Source organism: Bufo gargarizans, chromosome 6 (genome assembly GCF_014858855.1).
Source record: "Bufo gargarizans isolate SCDJY-AF-19 chromosome 6, ASM1485885v1, whole genome shotgun sequence".
Taxonomy (NCBI): Eukaryota; Metazoa; Chordata; class Amphibia; order Anura; family Bufonidae; genus Bufo; species Bufo gargarizans.
Window position 1 is genome coordinate 49,853,966 of NC_058085.1, and position 18,486 is coordinate 49,872,451.

The 18,486-nt window shown below is 43.5% G+C and overlaps 1 protein-coding gene across 2 annotated transcripts in view; it reads right to left on the reverse strand.

Annotated features, from left to right (window-relative positions):
• Nucleotides 1-18,486, reverse strand: part of SDK2 (sidekick cell adhesion molecule 2) — a 601,666-nt gene that overhangs the window by 125,483 nt on the left and 457,697 nt on the right. The gene's annotated exons all lie outside the window — the stretch shown is intronic.

Here is an 18,486-nt window from a genome sequence, read left to right on the forward strand (position 1 = left end):
ATGAAAGGTGGAATCTGATTGGTTGCTATGGGCAACTAGGCCAGTTCTACTTTATACCAGTTTGATAAATCTCCCCCATTGCCCTTTAACCACACGTATTGATATGTCGGCATAGCTTTTTTTTTTTTTTTTTTACTGCATAGACCGGTGTAGTCAACTATGCTTTTCTATAAGGAAGAGTCCTACAAATTACAGAGCCTATCACTATGTATGACCAAATCCAATGAAACCCAAAATTGCTTTTATATGGTTTTATATACCCTCTCAAAGAAGAGGGCCGATATGCATTAGATATAAGGGAGATGAAAATAAATCACAGAAAGACTGTTCCTTACAGGGATGGTCTGAAAGAGGTGGCATACGAATGTATTTTTTTCTGTTTCCATTATGCTTTTTTACAGGTCCGTATGCGGAATCATTCATTTCAATGGGTCCGCAAAAAAAAACTGAAATGACTATGTGTGCATTCCACATGTTAGCATGTCCATTCCGCAAAACATCCATTACATGTCCCTCCTAACCACCAATAGTCCCTTGTTGCGAAGGCTAAACCCAAACTTCCTCCAATCCAGGGTCACCATTGGTCCCATAACTATTCAATGTGGCCGTATCACTAGGTAGATAAAATATCTGCCTGGCGATAATTATTATTATTTATTATTAAAGCGCCATTCATTCCATAGCGCTGTACATATGAGAAGAGGTATACATATATAATACAGACAATTGCACTAAGCATAAACAAGACGAGCTACAGAAGGAGAGAGGGCCCTGCCCGTGAGGGCTTACAATCTACATGGTATGGGAGAGGGACACAGTAGGTATGGGTTAAGTTGGTCATGGCAGTATAGAGGCAGCAGGGTCACTGGTTGTAGGCTTGTCTGAAGAGGTGAGTTTTCAGGTTTCTTTTGAAGGTTTCCACTGTAGGTGAGAGTCTGATATGTTGGGGTAATGAGTTCCAGAGTATGGGGGATGCACGGGAGAAATCTTGGAGGCGATTGTGGGAAGAGTCGATAAGAGGAGAGGAGAGAAGGAGGTCTTGTGAGGATCGGAGAGTGCGTGTGGGGGTGTATCGGGAAAGTAGCTCAGAGGTGTAGGGAGGGGACAGGTTGTGGACGGCCTTGTATGTATTTGTTAGTATTTTTAACTGAATTCGCTGGGCAATGGGGAGCCAGTGAAGGGATTGGCAGAGGGGACAGGCAGAGAAGTAACAGGGTGAGAGGTGTATTAGTCGGGCAGCAGAGTTGAGGATAGATTGGAGGGGCGCAAGAGTGCTAGATGGAAGGCCACAGAGGAGAGTGTTGCAGTAGTCTTGGCGGGAAATCATGAGGGCATGTACAAGCATTTTCGCAGATTCAAAGTTAAAGAGGACCTTTCACCAGAATTAAACTTCTAAAGTAACTATGCAGGCATGTAGAGCGGCGCCCAGGGACCGACCTGCACTTACTGTTATACCTGGGCGCCGCTCCGTTCTCCCGTTATTGCCTCCGGTATCTTTACAGTTAGGCTCCACCCAGGGGAACCTGCCGTCGGCTCATTCTCCCATGCTGTAGCGCTGGCCAATCACAGCGCTCAGCTCATAGCCTGAGAGAGAAAAAAGCCTCTCAGGCTATGAGCTGAGCGCTGTGTTGGCCAGCGCTGCAGCATGGGAGAAGGAGGCGCCGGCAGGTTCCCCTGGGTGGAGCCTAACTGTAAAGATACCGGAGGCAATTATGGGAGAACGGAGCGGCGCCCAGGTATAACAGTAAGTGCAGGGGGGTCCCTGGGCGCCGCTCTACATGCCTGTATAGTTACTTTAGAAGTTTAATTCTGGTGAAAGGTCCTCTTTAAGGAAAGCGCAGATGCAGGAGATATTTTTGAGTTGGAGGTGGCAGGTGGTGGAATGGGCTTGGATGTGCGGTCGGAAGGAGAGGGCAGAATCCAAGGTCATTCCAAGGCAGCGGACTTGGTTGACCGGGGAGAGTGTGCATCCATTGATTGTGATAGATAGGTCTGTTGGGGGGTTGAGTTGATAATGATACAAAGAGAGGGAAAATGTCCTACTAAAAACGGCACATAAAGATGTAAATATTACCATGAAGATCCCTCCTTAGGCTGGGTTCATACCTGAGCGTTTTACAGTGCGTTCCTACGCGCTGTAAAACGCTCAACAAGGAGAAACCAATGCTTCCCTATCGGCATGGTTCTCACCTGGGCGTTTTAAAGCGCGTACGATCACGCTGTAAAATGCCCGACGCCCCACTAAGTTCAGGAGCTTCTTTGGGGCGTCTTGTCGCGCGTTCCCGTTTATAGACTTCCGGGAACGCGCGACAATGGGCGTCCCCATACTACCGGAGCCACGTATGTGAGACACCGGAGAATCGGGCATACACAGCGCTCAGGTCAGTACGCTCAGGTCTGAACGCGGCCTTAATGTCCAGGATTCCACATTCTCTCAGTGGCCTCCTACAGATAACAGAAGAATGTCTTGTCGGCGGTGTGGATATATCTACCTGTGTTCATCTGCACATTGGCTTTTCCGTTGCATAGAGCTACCTCTCTATCAGTGGCGTACAAAGAGAAGTAAGGGCCCCATAGCAAGAATCAAACCAGGCCCTCAAACAGGACAGAAGGATTTCCACCTAAACCCCTTTCAATGGTCCTTGTGGCTTATTTTCTACTGCCTTGTGTGCTAAAAGTAGTTCTATTGAACAGTAGAGTCATGGCCAAGTTTTCACCCCCAGTAGAAGAGGAGATGATCCGAACTGGGCCCCCTCTTGCCCTGGGCCCCATAACAGCTGCATGGTCTGCTGCTATGGTAGTTACGCCCCTGCTCTCTATTGACTTTCACAAGAACATTGTAGTCTATTAGAACTACATTACATACAACATATTGCACAGGGTGCAGGCACCATACATACATACAGGTAATCTCCATGTAAAGTCGAGTCAGATCACATTAATTCATGGTAACAGAGTCATTAATTACTCATTACAGACTGGAGTTACTGAGGGACAGGGTTCAGATCCCCCCTGAGCTGCGTTAATTATATAGCGGAAGGGAACTATATATAGAGAAATGGTGGACGAGGAATATGTGTGATAACCTCCTGGGCTCTGGCAGCAACACATGGTAAGTAATAGATAAAGGGCTGTTGTTTTATCAGATAAAACTCCTATGTAGCATGCAAAATAAGAAGTGACAAAGTATGTGAAACCCCAGGATTATCTCTTTAGAACAGTCTTAAAGGGATTGTCTCATCAGAGTCAACCCTTTTGAAAAAGTGCTTTGGTTATCAGCTGATTGGCCCAGGTCCTGCTTCTGGTAACTCTAGCAAAAAGCTGAATTTTATCAGGGAAGCTGTGCCCAGCTGGGTATTGTGTAGCACCCTGGCCCACGGTTGAGGTGTAGGGGTGGAGAGGAGGATAAGAGCGGTGGCAGAGGCAATAAGGGTGGTCATAGTCCTCACAGTGGTTAATCCCTTCTCCAACACTCTCCCGGGCCACATGAACAGTCAGAGGGGCACAACCATTCTTCTCGGGGCACATCCTGGACTTTGGGATCTCCTGCCTGGTGGTGGCTGGAGTGACTTTGATGTTAGGGTGCAAGGATGGAGAATTGGAGGAGGGCCAGAGGAGGGTGGAAGCAATGACCAGGCCAGTTTTGTTATAATAAAAGAAAATATCTCTCTACTGTATATATGATGGGGGCTGCAGTATAAGCACCAGCAGTAGGCAAATCCTGAAATATTTCCCAAGGCAGACACTTCCTAAAAAGGCTTTACATAAGGGATTGGCAATATGACAGACCTCTATGTCTCTCTCTAGGTATATCATGCAATCTTCCGAAATGACTAAAGGTGTGCAAACTCTCAATAATTCTCTGCAATGCCCAGTTGCGGGGTACAGTCCTAGATTAAATGGCCAGTCCATCTCAGTGGGGCAGGTGCCATAAGCAATTAACCCTAACCACATGCAGTAAAACTATTGTCTCAGCAATGTCTTTTAGCAATGAACCATGACATTAACCCTTTAGCAATAAACCACAGCATTAACCCTTTAGCAGTGAACTTTAGCATTAACTCTTTAGCAGTGAACCAGTGGGTCACTGCAATCAGCCACTGCAGGAAAGTTCAATATTACATGGTGGCCTTCAGATAAAATGCAACACCATGTACAATAATAAAAGGATGCTTCGAGTCCTCCATAATGGGGACTGCCCATACAGAGCAGCAATCTGACCTGGCTCAGAGTCCTCAACTGGGGACATCCCACTCTATTAAGTCCATATGTCCAAACAAGGCATATGAACTTGCATCCTCTTCATGAGACAACCTCTTTAATCATAGAGGTGACCATGAGTGGAGGGTTTGGGCATCACTGTCCTGGTCTTATTTAGGAAAGTACCAACCACAATCTTCCCTATCAAAGTCTCATGCCAATCTAAGGAGGAAGCGTATACAAAATGATTTTGACTTTATGCTTTATCAGTCCATAATGTCCAACAAAAATGACAGATTCGGCTGTGCTTTCTATACATCTCAGAGGGAATACACCCCACCGCTGTTGACATTAAATAATTGCCAAATGAAAGATATTTTGTCTAGCAATTAACATCTAAATATGGAGGCTAAGGTGAAAGGGATGAGTGAGATATCTCAAAAATGTTTATAGATCCACCAACAGTAATGTAAGTATGGTAGATATAGGATGGTGGCCTCCCATCCTTACCACCAAAAGATGTTCCTTATTATGTAAAGGTACTTTCTCACCTCCCACTTCTAATGGGAAAGAACTAAAAGTCCAAAAAGGAAGAAAAAGGTGGTCAACTTATCTGATCGAGCCTAAAAGCACAATTCTGTTGCCAGATCTTTCAAATCTGTCTACATTTTACTTCCTTTTCTCTAAGCTCTACCACTTTAAAGTCTGAGAGGATGAGAAATCAGAAATAAAAATAAAGACACTTGGTGTTAACCTACCGACGAACCAATAAACTAAACTAACGGAAGAGTTGACTGTGATGGAACGCTCGTACTAACTCTGTAATCGTTGTAATTAAAAACATGCAAAGTATTTCCCTTTAACAACATCATCATTAACGATGCTCGTTAGCACAGCTGCCTTATTAATTCCTCATCAGCGTAGTGTTTTCGCTGGCTGTATCCTCGCTCAGTCCCACCCCCCATAATGACCTCGGGTGTGATTAAAGACCATTGCTTGGCATGTCGTTTTAACAATATGAGTTCCCACTGTTTAATCCTTTCCAGCAGCCTCCAAGAGGTTAATTTTTTATGACTTAAAACAATCGGTTGCATCTTTTTCTCCATTAAAAAAAGATTTACAGTAATTGCACATTCTGGTGCTGCATTTCATCGCAACGCGGTGGAGAAAACTAAAAGAGTTTCTACCAGATTAACATCAGGTGCAAGATGTGCATAAATGATTTACCACTGGAGATGAAAGCTAGAACAGAACAGTCTGAGGAATAGGCATCAGGAGCTTTACAGCTGTGTGGCCCTGGGTTCAAATCCAGAGGAACATCTGCATGGAGTATGCATGTTCTCCTCGTGACCACATGAACGTCTTCCAGGAACTGGCTTCCTATGACACCAATCAATGGCTGGAACAAGGACCATAGGAATTAATCTACTCTAAATCTTTTCTTGGGACCGACGGGGCAAGAAGAAGTCAATGGCAGATTTTTGAGGCCACCACAGACTCTACCAATTGGTTATACCTACATAGCTAATTAGCAACTGATCTCCTCTGCCACAATTCATAGCACCAGGGGTAATGGAAGGATAAGTGTATAAGGATAAGAGGACACAGGATAAGTAAGGAAAGGAGTATAAGGGCATACTAAATGTATTAAATATTGGCAGAATGATGTGGTTGGAACTGCTTGATGGACATCGCAGTGTCTAATATATTTGCAATATGATGTGATGAGTACTTTGGGCACTATTATAATGCTGCCATTACTACATGAGACCTTGTGTGCCTGTCACCACTTTGTGGCAATATTAGACTGGTAATATGTCAGCTGTGATGGCATGCACAAGACAGGGTAATCATTCTATTTCTTCTTGGGGGCAGCGGGATTGAGTTTTCTATCTACAGAGATCAAAGGGGTTGCCTTGCTTGCTCACATTGTAAAGGGGGATGCAAAGGTAGCGCTAGTACGTAAGGGGGCCCAGCAGCTCCTCTGCTACATAAAAAGACATTAGTATTATAATTGACGAGTTGGCAGGTGGTGAGTCCGTAATAAATTTTGCATTGGGCCCAGAAGTTTCGAGTTGTGGCTCCAGGCAGAGCGTTCCTCCTGTTATGGGCTATGGATTGTTGTCTATTTCTGAAATAAAGCTGACCTTGTAAAATTACTTGAGTTGTGACCAACAGCTTTAGAGATGCAACAAACACATTTTTATATGTAGTCTCTCTTTTCTTCCTTGGGATCCACAGTGCATGGTGCGTAGCAAGAGACTAATTAAAGCTCTAGCCAGACTTGTACATTGGGTGATTGTGCGGATGCAGGATGGAGGCATGTGGAGCCTCCTGTTTGCAGCGCTCGAAGCCAGCTGCCGTCAGGTGGGAAGAAACGGTAGAGTAGCTAACATCATCCAGGATTCCTGTTGTAAAGGTATGTTGTCATGGAGCCTTGATTTAAAAAAATAGCTTATAAGGAGCTGAATTTCACCAGAGGTAGAAGCTTCCCTTGAAATGACCCGTTTTCAAAGGCAGCTTTGTGTTCTATTTCTATTGAAATTCAACCTTTCTTCAATTGGATCTTCAATCAGTGTCGACCAAGATGATTAACTCAAAAAAGTCTAACTTGATTTCTCCAGTCATTACCAAAAGCAACTGAACTTGCCGAGATGGGGGTTCAAGTGTAGACATCATAGAAAAAGGCCTCACTATGTTTGGCTGGCTTGAAGAAAATAAGCCATGCATGGCCAAATCATCACCATTTGGTTATCAGTCAATCTTGGCAAAGATTTTGGGACACTGGTTGAATGGCTCACCCACCACATCATTCTAAGCCTTTCCTATTGGATCTTCACATTGATAACAGTTTGTTTATGGGTGAATTTACTCCATGTATAGCTTCACATGAACAAGAAGCGGTAAGTAGAGACTCCACTGGTACTGAGAGGTCTACAAACAACGTTCAACCAGAATGGAAGCTTTATAGGGACTACATGTTTCGGCACTGGACCAATTCCTTTATCAGGCTAAGAATGGCTTGTTCACTTTTTCAAGGAGCCTACATCTTCAGGACATGTCTTGATTCAGGACATGTCTCATTATGCCCACTTCTGAAATTCATGTCACCACTAATTACTCGCTACATTTCTTTCACATCATACCTAACTTAACCATATTAGTTGCGTGATGCCATGTTGTATGAAGGTGCACTCAGAAATCGCCACTATTGCTCTGATCAAGGATGCGCTTACCAAAGTGGCAGCCATGGGGATGCTATGAGGCCAATGGAGAGGTGGGCCAATCTCAGCTGTCTTCCAAAAACAGACCTTGTAACTCTCCAACAGGCACCATAGCATTAGCCAGGAAAGAGTGACACTAATTGGAGGGTCATGTCCTCCTCTTAGGCTGTCAAGGGGCCAGTCAGTACAATTAGGAGACCCCACTTTGATTGTTACCGTTGGGTCCCCTCTGCTCAAAGTATTGTATATGACTATCAAACCAATACTGGTTGCATCAGATCCTACGTGAAGTCATAATTTGAGAAAACAATGATCTACCAGAGACTGGTGTAAAACATTTTAGGAGTCATTTGCCCAAGGGTGACTCCAGTAAATAAAAGAATATATAGTTTACCTACGTAATCATACTTCACTGACTCCTTCATGTTGCGATAAGTCGTGGGAAAGTAGAGATATTGCACCTCTATGCATCCCAAGGACTTTGGAATATACTCCACCGATCAAAAAAGCCTAAAATACCTAGGGGATTGTCAACTGCAATAGTGTTTGGGTGGGGGGGAATGAAACTGCACTTCATGAATTGAGTTATAAAATAAGTTTCCTTGCAGGCTGGATTAACCCCTTATCTGCTAGCAGTGATTGATTCCTCAAGTGGCGAAAGTGGTTGCCAGCCGCAGGCACCATCACAACAAGAAGGCTACCCTCAAGCCTCCTCAGTCAGGTGTGACGCCCCGCTGAGGAGAACTGTTGACGTGATTAATTCCTGCCCAGAGGAGCCTATTATAGCGGGAATGCATAATCCGTTCCGGCAGCTCCTTCTTTATACCATAGTCATTAACCCCTTCAGGTCAAGTGACACAGATACAATCATTACAGGGCAACGCCGCTGTAGGCAAAACACTTTGCATATGGATGTGGGAAATGGAATTGTTGTCTGTCCAAGGCTAAAATAAGATCCAATATTTTCATTGCAAGGGTGAATTAAGGGCTTTTTTTCCCTTTGTTTTTGGTAGAAACTGAGTGAATTCTGCTCTTAAATGGAACCTGTCATCAACTTTATTCTGACCTCGATGAGGCAGCATAAAATAGTGACAGAAGTGCTGATTTCAGCGGTGTGTGACTCATGAACTAAAAGTAAGTGGTTGCCGAGAACCAGCATTATAATCAGCCCAGGCCTCGAAAAGAGTCAAATCTACCTGAGTCTGCTGATGATTGGCAGTTCTCTCCTAGAGAGAAAGGGAGAAAACTCAGTATTTTAGGCTACATGCACACGACCGTAAGCGATCCGCAAATTGCGGATCCGCAAAAAAAGTTCCGTATGGCATCCGTTTTTTTTTGCGGATCCATTGTAATAATGCCTATCCTTGTCCACAAAGTAGAAAAAATAGGACATGCACTATTTTTTTTGCGGAGCAACGGAACAGACATACTGATACGGACAGCACACGGTGTGCTGTTCGTGTTTTTTGCGGACCCATTGAAATGAATGGGTCCGCATCCTATCCGCAAAAAAACGGATCGGACACAGAAACAAAATACGGTCGTGTGCATGAGGCCTTAGACTGTCAGTCATCAGCAGGTGGGCAGGAGAGCAGGAATTCATGAATAACCATGACTCTTCTCAGGTGCCCAGGACTCTCTTCCAGGCCCCGTCTGCAATGATTGTGATGTTGGTTCTCGGCAACTACTTACTTTTAACTTTTAAATGACAGACCGCTGAAATCATCTCACCTGTCTCTACTTTATTCTGCTGTTAGTATGGGCAGCACAAAGTTGATGACAGGTTCCCTTTAAAGGCCACGGACATGGAAATCCTTCATTTTTATGATTGCATTTTACTCATTCCGGGCTTAAAATCATTTTTTCAATTAGTCTTTATGAAAAATGTTGAGCTTTTTTTTAAATAGAAAAATTAGTCTATTTGAAGAATGTCGCCGATGGCTCATGTGAAGCCTTATTTCTGGCCTCCTGACCTAAAAAACACTCATTATAGCTAAACTCTGCTTAAATGAGTGTTTATGAGGTCAGGAGACCAAGGCTTCACATGAACCATTGGCTGACGGGACTGGGAAGTGATACTCCGCAAACAGACTGATTTTTAAACCCCTGTAACGCAAAAACAGCTGAACATTTTAAAAAAAGACCAACAGAAGAAATTATTTCCTCACCCAAAAGGAATAAAAATGCAATAATAAAAAAATATTGCCACCAAAGGTGTACATAGCCTTTAAAACTGACTCCTGACCCAGTTGACCCAGTTTAGGAGGGATAAATAATGTAAACCTGCTGCACTGGCTGATTTTGGTGCAAAAAAGTTTGAGTTTCTTTTTAAATAAATCTTTGATTTTTCAAATGCTTTTGGGGTCAAAATGTTAAACCATATTCTGTGAGCACCATCGACTCCGGGCCACTTGTCATGATTCATATCCAGGCTTTTTGTAAGTCCGTGTGTAGGAACGAGTTTCTGCTGCGTGCAGCTGAATTATTCGTATTCATATCTCTTTCAGAGAGGCGATAAAAAAAAACATCTAACAACCGAGTATGAGAAATAACCTCCCGGCTTCGCCCCGGCCATGGAACGTCTCTCTGGTATCATTTCTCACCGGGTCAAGTAGAAAAATATTGTCTGTTACACAGCTGTTATTGGAAGAACATAACGCTGAATCCGCTCGCTTGGAAATCGCCCTCTGGAGAGGAGCAGATACTGAATCTTTTTGTTGAAATTCTCATCGAGGCTTATGTATTCAGTTTACTTCTCTCCATGACTTCCCCATAAACATTCCTGGATTATCGGCAAGCCAACGCGGGTCATTGCTCAGGTACGGGAACTGCGAGTCTTACTATCTGAGGATGCTTTATGGCACCTGGACATTTTGTGGCACTTTACGTAACATGTCATTGCCATGAATTACTATTGGCTTCTTATAAAGCGCAGTCCGTTTTGCATCCAGGAGCAGAGGGTAAATATTAGTTGTCCTCAAATGCGTTATACATATAATAGTGCCTGGGTCTGACACTCTGGCAGGGCAAGACAGCAAAAACATCATAACGCCTGCTTGACGGATGCATAACCGTCCCGCTTCCGTTATGCAGGGGAGGCCTCTCCTGCATAACGGAAACGGGACGGATCCGTTTTGCAGCCCATAGACTTCTATTATGATGGAATGAATAACAGAATGCCTCTAAAGGCATTCAGTTATACATTCCGTCATAGAAGTGAGTTATGGTCCGTGGTAACAGAATCCATAACGCAATTCTGATTTTACCACCAAACGAAGCGTGAACGAATTTCATAACATGAAATTTGCTCATCTCTAGAAATCACATAGTGGTGTCATACAGTACTTTCCATGGAGTTCCCAGCGCTGAAATCTTTCTTCCATTCCCAACATGAAATCACGGAATTTTCATGCTGCTGCCACTAGAGCGAGATCAGTGCAAAGAGATTTTACAGCTTCCACTGCAGTCAGTGGTAACTGTAACAAATTCCTTGTTGTTTTATTTATTTTTTGTTTGATCTGAGGTCTGATGAAGATTGTGGGTCTGACCTGAAGTCTGATGAAGACTGAGGGTCTGATTTGGGGGTCTGATCTGAAATCTGATGAAGACTGGGCATCTGATTTGGAGATCTGATGTACCTTGAGGGTCTGATCTGAGGTCTGATGAAGACTAGGGGTCTGATCTGAGTTCGTTCCGATGAAGATTGCAGGTCTGATCTGAGTCCTGATGAAGACTGGGGCTCTTATTTGGGGCTCTAATAAAGGTTAGGGGTCTCTCTGAGGTCTGATGAAGATTGGGGGTCTGATCTGAGGTCTGATAAAGACTGGGGGTCTGATGAAGACTGGTGGTCTGGTCTGAGGTCTGATGAAGATTAAAGGTTTGATTTGGGGGTCCGATGAAGATTTGGGAATCTGCACTGAGGTTTGATGAAGACTGGGGGTCTGATGAAGGTTAGGGGTCTAATCAGGTCTGATGAAGACTGGGTGTCTGATTTGGGGGTCTGATGAAGATTGGGGGTCTGCATTGAGGTTTGATGAAGATTGGGGGTCTGACCTGAGATCTGATGAAGACTGGGTGTCTGATTTGGGGGTCTGATGAAGATTGGGTGTCTGATCTGAGGTTTGATTAAACATATTTTTTCTAATTCCTCCTCTAAAATCAAGGTGCGTCTTATATAGCGAAAAACACAGTACCGGTATATACCTTCTACTCTTCTTCTTATACTTTTTTTTCGGCAGGTTCCGCTCCTGGTTTTGGCTGACTGCATGAAAGTGGCCTGATGCTGCTTGAGTGCACATACCTGCAGTGGCGGCGTACTCTTTGTATAATGAAGTGTTGTACCATTTTCCATCCTACGTTTTCTACGCCAGCTCCTCACACTAGAATTCTGCTTGTTGTCATTAAACTGAGCAACTCATACAATTGGAAAATTGCATTACACAAATGGTAACAACTTTATGCGCCAAAACTGTAATACCGCTCCACAGAGGAACATTCCAGACTTCGCTGCAAATTTGACCGCAAATCCGCAGAAAAGTTTCACATTTTAAATAAGGATTTGTTGAAGATTTACGACCGATTTCCCCCTATGGATTACATGGGGTAAAAATCCACAGAAAGAATTGCCATGCTGCAGACTACAAATCCTAAGCGCACATCAGTTTACGCACAGATATTTTTCCGCAGCACAGGGATCAGATTTGTTAAAGTCTTATCCTCTTTGCTGCTACTGTAATACGTGATGGATTTTCCATATGTCTCTTTTAGTTAATACTTTTATTCCCCCATGTAATAACAGTTCTGGAGCATCTATGCGTTTGATGTACAGTTCCTCTATTATTTCTACTAGAAGTTTAGGAATTGAATTGCTAGCAGTTTGCAATGAAGGTGTTATCAGTTGGGGGCATGTCCCTGCACAGTCTGACACTGGTAGATGCTCCTAAGTTGTTATTACAGGGGGAATCCAAGTAGTTACTAAAACAGACATGTCAGGAGAGGTGAGAAGTCCTCCTTAAGGTGGGGCAAACTATAAACCTTCCTATGTTCCCATTCATAATTGTGGATGTGCAAACAGCCAGGTCTCGTTTCATCTGTCCTATAATCAAGCCATTTGCTAATGGTCAACCGCCATAACATAACTGGAAAAAATGCTAAAAATTCTCTCTGTTTTGATCAACGGGCCTTTTTTTCAACTATGGCAGCGTATCCGGCACCACCGACAAGCGGCTAGCAAGCAATGGCACCGCGATGACCGCAGCATTTTTCAGTTTATATTATAAATATGGCGTTCTGCCTCTTTAAGGGCCAGTCCAGTTGACATCAGCCTGGGCAATAATCCAGGAGTATCCCAGGCCTTTGGAAACAGCATGCTATAATGGATCTAGTAATAAGATTCCGGTATTATCTACACAGTAAGTCGTCTCGTACAAGACAATACACGGGGTGTCCGCCAACATCCATGAGTGTGACAGGAGAGGTGCCATCATGCTGAGCACTCGCTGGGTTCCACGGAGCCCGGTGCATCTTAATGGACTCATTTAAGACACAATGTTGATGGTTCCCTGGTGTTTCCAGCGGCGGTGTAATCTAGACGAGCGTATGAATGGAGGTCCACTCTAAATGAAAGGACAAGAAAGCATTCATTTCTAGATAATGTCCCGCTGTCACCAGCGCGGCGTCCTGCCCACTCTGCAGCAGCAGAAATACTCCTGATTGTCATTCCTCCCGTATCCAGAGGCTGCTGAAATACCAGACATTACACTATCTTCATTACTGTCAAATAGCATTCCGGAGCGTGTTATTTCCTTCTATTAGAGATTAGACACACAGGTACACGTATGTGACAGCCTCAGGTCTTGGTCGTGGATATTGAGGAGCAGGAACGTACAGCTTTACTGAGAGCCATAATACATAATGTTAGAGCCAAATACAGAAACCAATGGTAATACTACCAGTAAGTACAGATGTAGCAGAGCTCATTTTTTCAATGCAATATTGCAGAGTTTGTCTGAAATCATTGTGTGATATATGTGCTACCACTTATCTGAGACTCTGATAGTGATGAACTATCCCCAGGATAGAGACAGCCTATTATGCTACTCTGGGTTTCTCGGCAATATATGTACATTGCCTTGGTGGGGGTGAAGGGTATGTGTGGAGTATTGTAGACCAGGCAATGCTCCTCTGGATTTCTGGGAAAGATATTCCATTTAGCTTTCCTAAGTCTATCTGATGCTGGCCGATGCTAATTTTCAGATATTTTTTCTAGAAACCCAGAGGACTGGTTTATGATACTTTTTATGCATACTCGGCACCCTCTATAAGATGAAACAGTACCACTGGGATGGTTAACGTCCGACACTCCAGCTGTGGTAAAACTACAACTTCCGAGATGTGCACTTGCTTGGCTGTTCTCAGGACTCCATAGAAATGAATGGAGCATGCTGGGAGTCGTATTTTCCCCACAGCTGGAGTGTCGAAGGTTAGCCATCACTGCAGTACACCATCCAAGGCCTCTCAGACAGCCAAGCAAAGTTTCTTTGCTCAGCTCTGTTAAAAGGTAGTTACCCAGCTGGATTGCTATTATTAGACATTATGTGGAGATGCAAGCAAATCAATAGATACAAAAACTGAGTGTTTTTCCCAGCTACAGCATAGCCTTCCAGTCTTTAAAACAGACTTACCTAGCATAACTAGAAAAATCTGAAACTAGCTGTTTCAGGACAGGAGCCTGTTATCACAGTAGAGCAGATAAAATCAGCTTTTCTAGTTGAGAGGCCTTGGTGGGACCTCTGACTGGGTACTATTTCTATTAGGGATACCAATAATATATATGACTATTTTAGGCTAGGCAAAACTCCTCTTGTTTTCTGTGAATATCTAACATCAGTTACCATCAGAAAGAATAACCTTTTTTAGCATTTTTGTCAGAAAAGGTAATTTGAATATTTTTTCCCAAAACCCCCAAACTTTGCAAATAAGCTCTCTCTCTTTCTCTCTCTCCCTCTCCACTGATTTTTTTCAAAAATTCAACGAACCTGAAACGAACCAAATCATAAAACATTTCCTTATCTCTAGTCTAAGAAATAACCTAACTGTATAATTCGACTGGGAAAGTAGTGCAACAACTTCACAAACCCAAGTCATTCAAGTACCAGGTCACCAGGTCTACCACCTGAAGGACAATCTGCTACCATGGACAGGTCATTACCTAAGAGCAGCAAATTCTCGAGAACTGCACCATGATTTCCAAATGTGGTCTGCAGCCTACTGACTTTTGGACCAGAACTGCTCAAGTTTTGTGACCCGCACCATGCTTTTATACCTGGATAGGAGCTGCAGTATGTATTCCAAGAGCCATAATCCAGACTACAGATATTGAGTCAGGCACTCATCTCATCTCTAGTACATACTTTAAAGTGTATTAGTCATTCCAGGGACTTCATTATGCATCTGGAGACTATAACTCTATTATGTATTATATTTTCCTGGGCTTGAAACGCATAGTACCTGATCAAAGACATTGACTGATATTATTCATTTAGAGGGGTCTGCTTTTAATGGTAACCCACATATGTAACTGGCCAGAGTGGCGTAAAATATTAACCCTTGGGTTAATTGGTTGATCTGATGGTGAAGTCACAGCCTCTCAACTGACTACTGTCTCATCTTTACTAGACTGGATCAAATTAGGAGGCCTTCACCTCTAACGAAGAAGACAGGCAATTAGACATGTTTTAATAGACCAGCAGAAGAACCTGATGTTAACGCAATCGATGTATTTTTTTTCCATGGCACGTGCCTGAAAATGTTTAATTGTCAGGATTAGCAGTCAGTTAAGATGACATATATTCTCACCATGATGTAATTAAGGGGAACCATGGCAGCGTGTGTCCCTCATTATAAAACATGGAAGCTACCTATGAAATTAGATCCAGGTAAAGTCTTGGAATTAGCTTTGCGTCTGGAGCGAGAGGTGAGGGCGTCCCCTTCATGGCAGCTAGAGGTGGATGGAATTGAGCTAATATTGAGATTATTAAAGAGTATTGATTGAGCATGACCTGTGCAGACCATTCTACATGATGGCAATCTTTACCGGTCAATACCAGCCGAGATCCGATATCCATCTAATTATGACATCTATTGAATGCCTGGAGTATACCGTATCACTTATTATTCTTCTGGTAATTTTCTAGTATAATATCCAGCTGAGGTTCTATCTCTGCCCAATTACAGTAATGTAGATGATCTGACTGGAGTATATTAGATTTATTATTACCCCCTTGTAGAGCTCTGAGGTCTCCTATATCATTAGCTCGTTGGATACAGTGGAACATAATGCAGCCCCAGGCTACAAGCTATTCATGTATAATCCAAAACGTTACAGCAAAGATGGAGGAACACTGTGTGCATACTACTGACATCTTATTTGTGTCTAATCATAGGCAGCCAGTGACCAGCATGTTATAAGGATGAAGCAGTGACCAGCATGTCATAAAGAAAAAGCCAATGACCACCAAGCCATAAAGAAGAAGCCAGTGACCAGCACATCATAAAGAAGAAGCCAGTGACCAGCATGTCATAGAGAAGAAGCCAGTGACCAGCATGTCATAGAGAAGAAGCCAGTGACCAGCATGTCATAGAGAAGAAGCCAATGACTAGCATGTCATAAAAAGAAGCCAATGACCACCATGTCATAATAAAGAAACCAGTGACCAGCATGTCATACAGAATAATCCAGTGACCACCATGTCATAATGGTAGCCAGTGACCAGCACTTCATAAAGAAGAAGCCAGTGACCACCATGTCATAATGAAGAAGCCAGTGACCAGCACATCATAATGAAGAAGTCAGTGACCAGCACATCATAAAGAAGAAGCCAGTGACCAGCATGTCATTAAGAAGCCAGTGACCAGCATGTCACAAAGAAGAAGCCAATGACCAGCCTGTCATAGAGAAGAAGCCAATGACCACCATGTCATAAAGAAGAACCCGGTGACCACCATGTCATAAAAAAGAAGCCAATGACCACCATGTCATAATAAAGAAACCAGTGACCAGCATGTCATAAAGAAGAAGCCAGTGACCACCATGTTATAATGAAGAAGCCAGCGACCAGAATGTCATTAAGAAGCCAGTGACCAGCATGTCATAAAGAAGAAACCAGTGACCACCATGTTATAAGGCAGCCAGTGACCAGCATGTTGTAAGGATGAAGCAGTGACCAGCATATCTTAAAGAAGAAGCCAGTAGCCAATGCATAGCATGTCATGAAGAAGTAGCCAATGACCACCATGTCATAAAGAAGAAGCTGATGACCACCATGTCACAATAAAGAAGCCAGTGACCACCATGTCATAATGAAGAAGCCAGTGACCAGCACATCATAAAGAAGAAGCCAGTGACCAGCATGTCATAGAGAAGAAGCCGGTGACCACCATGTCATAAAGAAGAAGCCAATCACCACCATGTCATAAAGAAGAAGCCAGTGAACACCATGTCATAAAGAAGAAGCCGGTGACCACCATGTCATAAAAAAGAAGCCAATGACCACCATGTCATAATAAAGAAACTAGTGACCAGCATGTCATAAAAAAGAAGCCAATGACCAGCATGTAATAAAGAAGAAGCCAATGACCACCATGTCACAAAGAAGAAGCCAATCACCACTATGTCAGAATAAAGAAGCCAGTGACCAGCACATCATAAAGAAGAAGCCAGTGACCAGCATGTCATAAAGAAGAAGCCTATGACCACCATGTCATAAAGAAGAAGTCAGTGGCCAGCATGTCCTAAAAAAAGAGGCCAATGACAAATATTTAGTAAAATGGCCAGAATTTGATGACTGACCAGAAGGTCACAGAACATGTCATACTACACTTGATTAGTATATTAGAAGAATACTCATTTGTAATGCACTTTTTTCACTCAAGGGGCTCACAGAGCAGTCAGAAATTTTAGAGGCTAGAAGGAGAGCTGCGGAGCAGTGGCGCCATCTAGGTGCTCATTCCCCAACATGCATTAGGGTCTGGTTTTTGCAAACAAAATAACCCAAAGGAAACTCAAACAAACACGGGAAAAACATACAAACTCCATGCAGATGTTGTCCTTGGTCGGATTCCCACCTAGGACCCCATCGCTGCAGGACACCGGTGCTAACCACTGTGCCACCCTACAATAAGAGTGAAGAGACCATCACCATAATGATCCCAAAGACCAGAATACCATATGGCACAATTAATTGTGTAGACTTTCTCCCAGTAACGTCTTCTCATATCCGACCCCTTGTCTCGGCCCGTGGCTGTGTCCAGTCATTCTGCAGAATTTCTACTCTTTATATGTCTTTTTTCTGATATTTTAGCAGATCTCTAAGGAAAGCCTTACAGAGAACAAATCATTTTCCCCGCTGTCATTGCCCTCCGTACACCTACACATTGCCCTTTCACAAAGTGGCACCAGCACATCAACATACCCAGCTTGTTGCTGGCGGGTCATCTCCAGGTCTGCCCTTTCTTTCATTCTCCACATCCAATCTCCCACTAAGGACTTGAACTGTCACCTGTGAAACATCCATAGAATATGTTCCTTTGTAGCTACACAATCCCAGCAGTGAACGACATTTAGGCCTTGGTTTTTGCCTCGCCAACTGATAACGCTGTTCAATCTGGCATCCTATTAACCCACTTGCTCCCAATGTAATCACAAAACTGGTGGTCTCTCTCACCTGACCCCATTTATGTCTCAAAGCAACAAGGTCTCTCTGCATCCCCTTCTGAATACATCTTCCCTGCAATATCGTCTATATACGCTGCCAAAAGCACCCCTCCCTGCTCACCTTCCTCCTTAAAGGGGTTTTCAGGGATTTTCATATTGATTCCCTATTCTCAACCCACTCGACTCCCAACACCCCGGCTGATCTGCTGTTTGAAAAGCCAAGGAGCTTTGTGAGTGCTTAGGCCTCTCCCTAGGTAGACCACCATGTCTTTTGTCATTTTTCATGACCGTTTTGCAATAGTTTTTAATGAGCTTTAAAAATGGATGAATTTCATTGCCTTTTTTTTA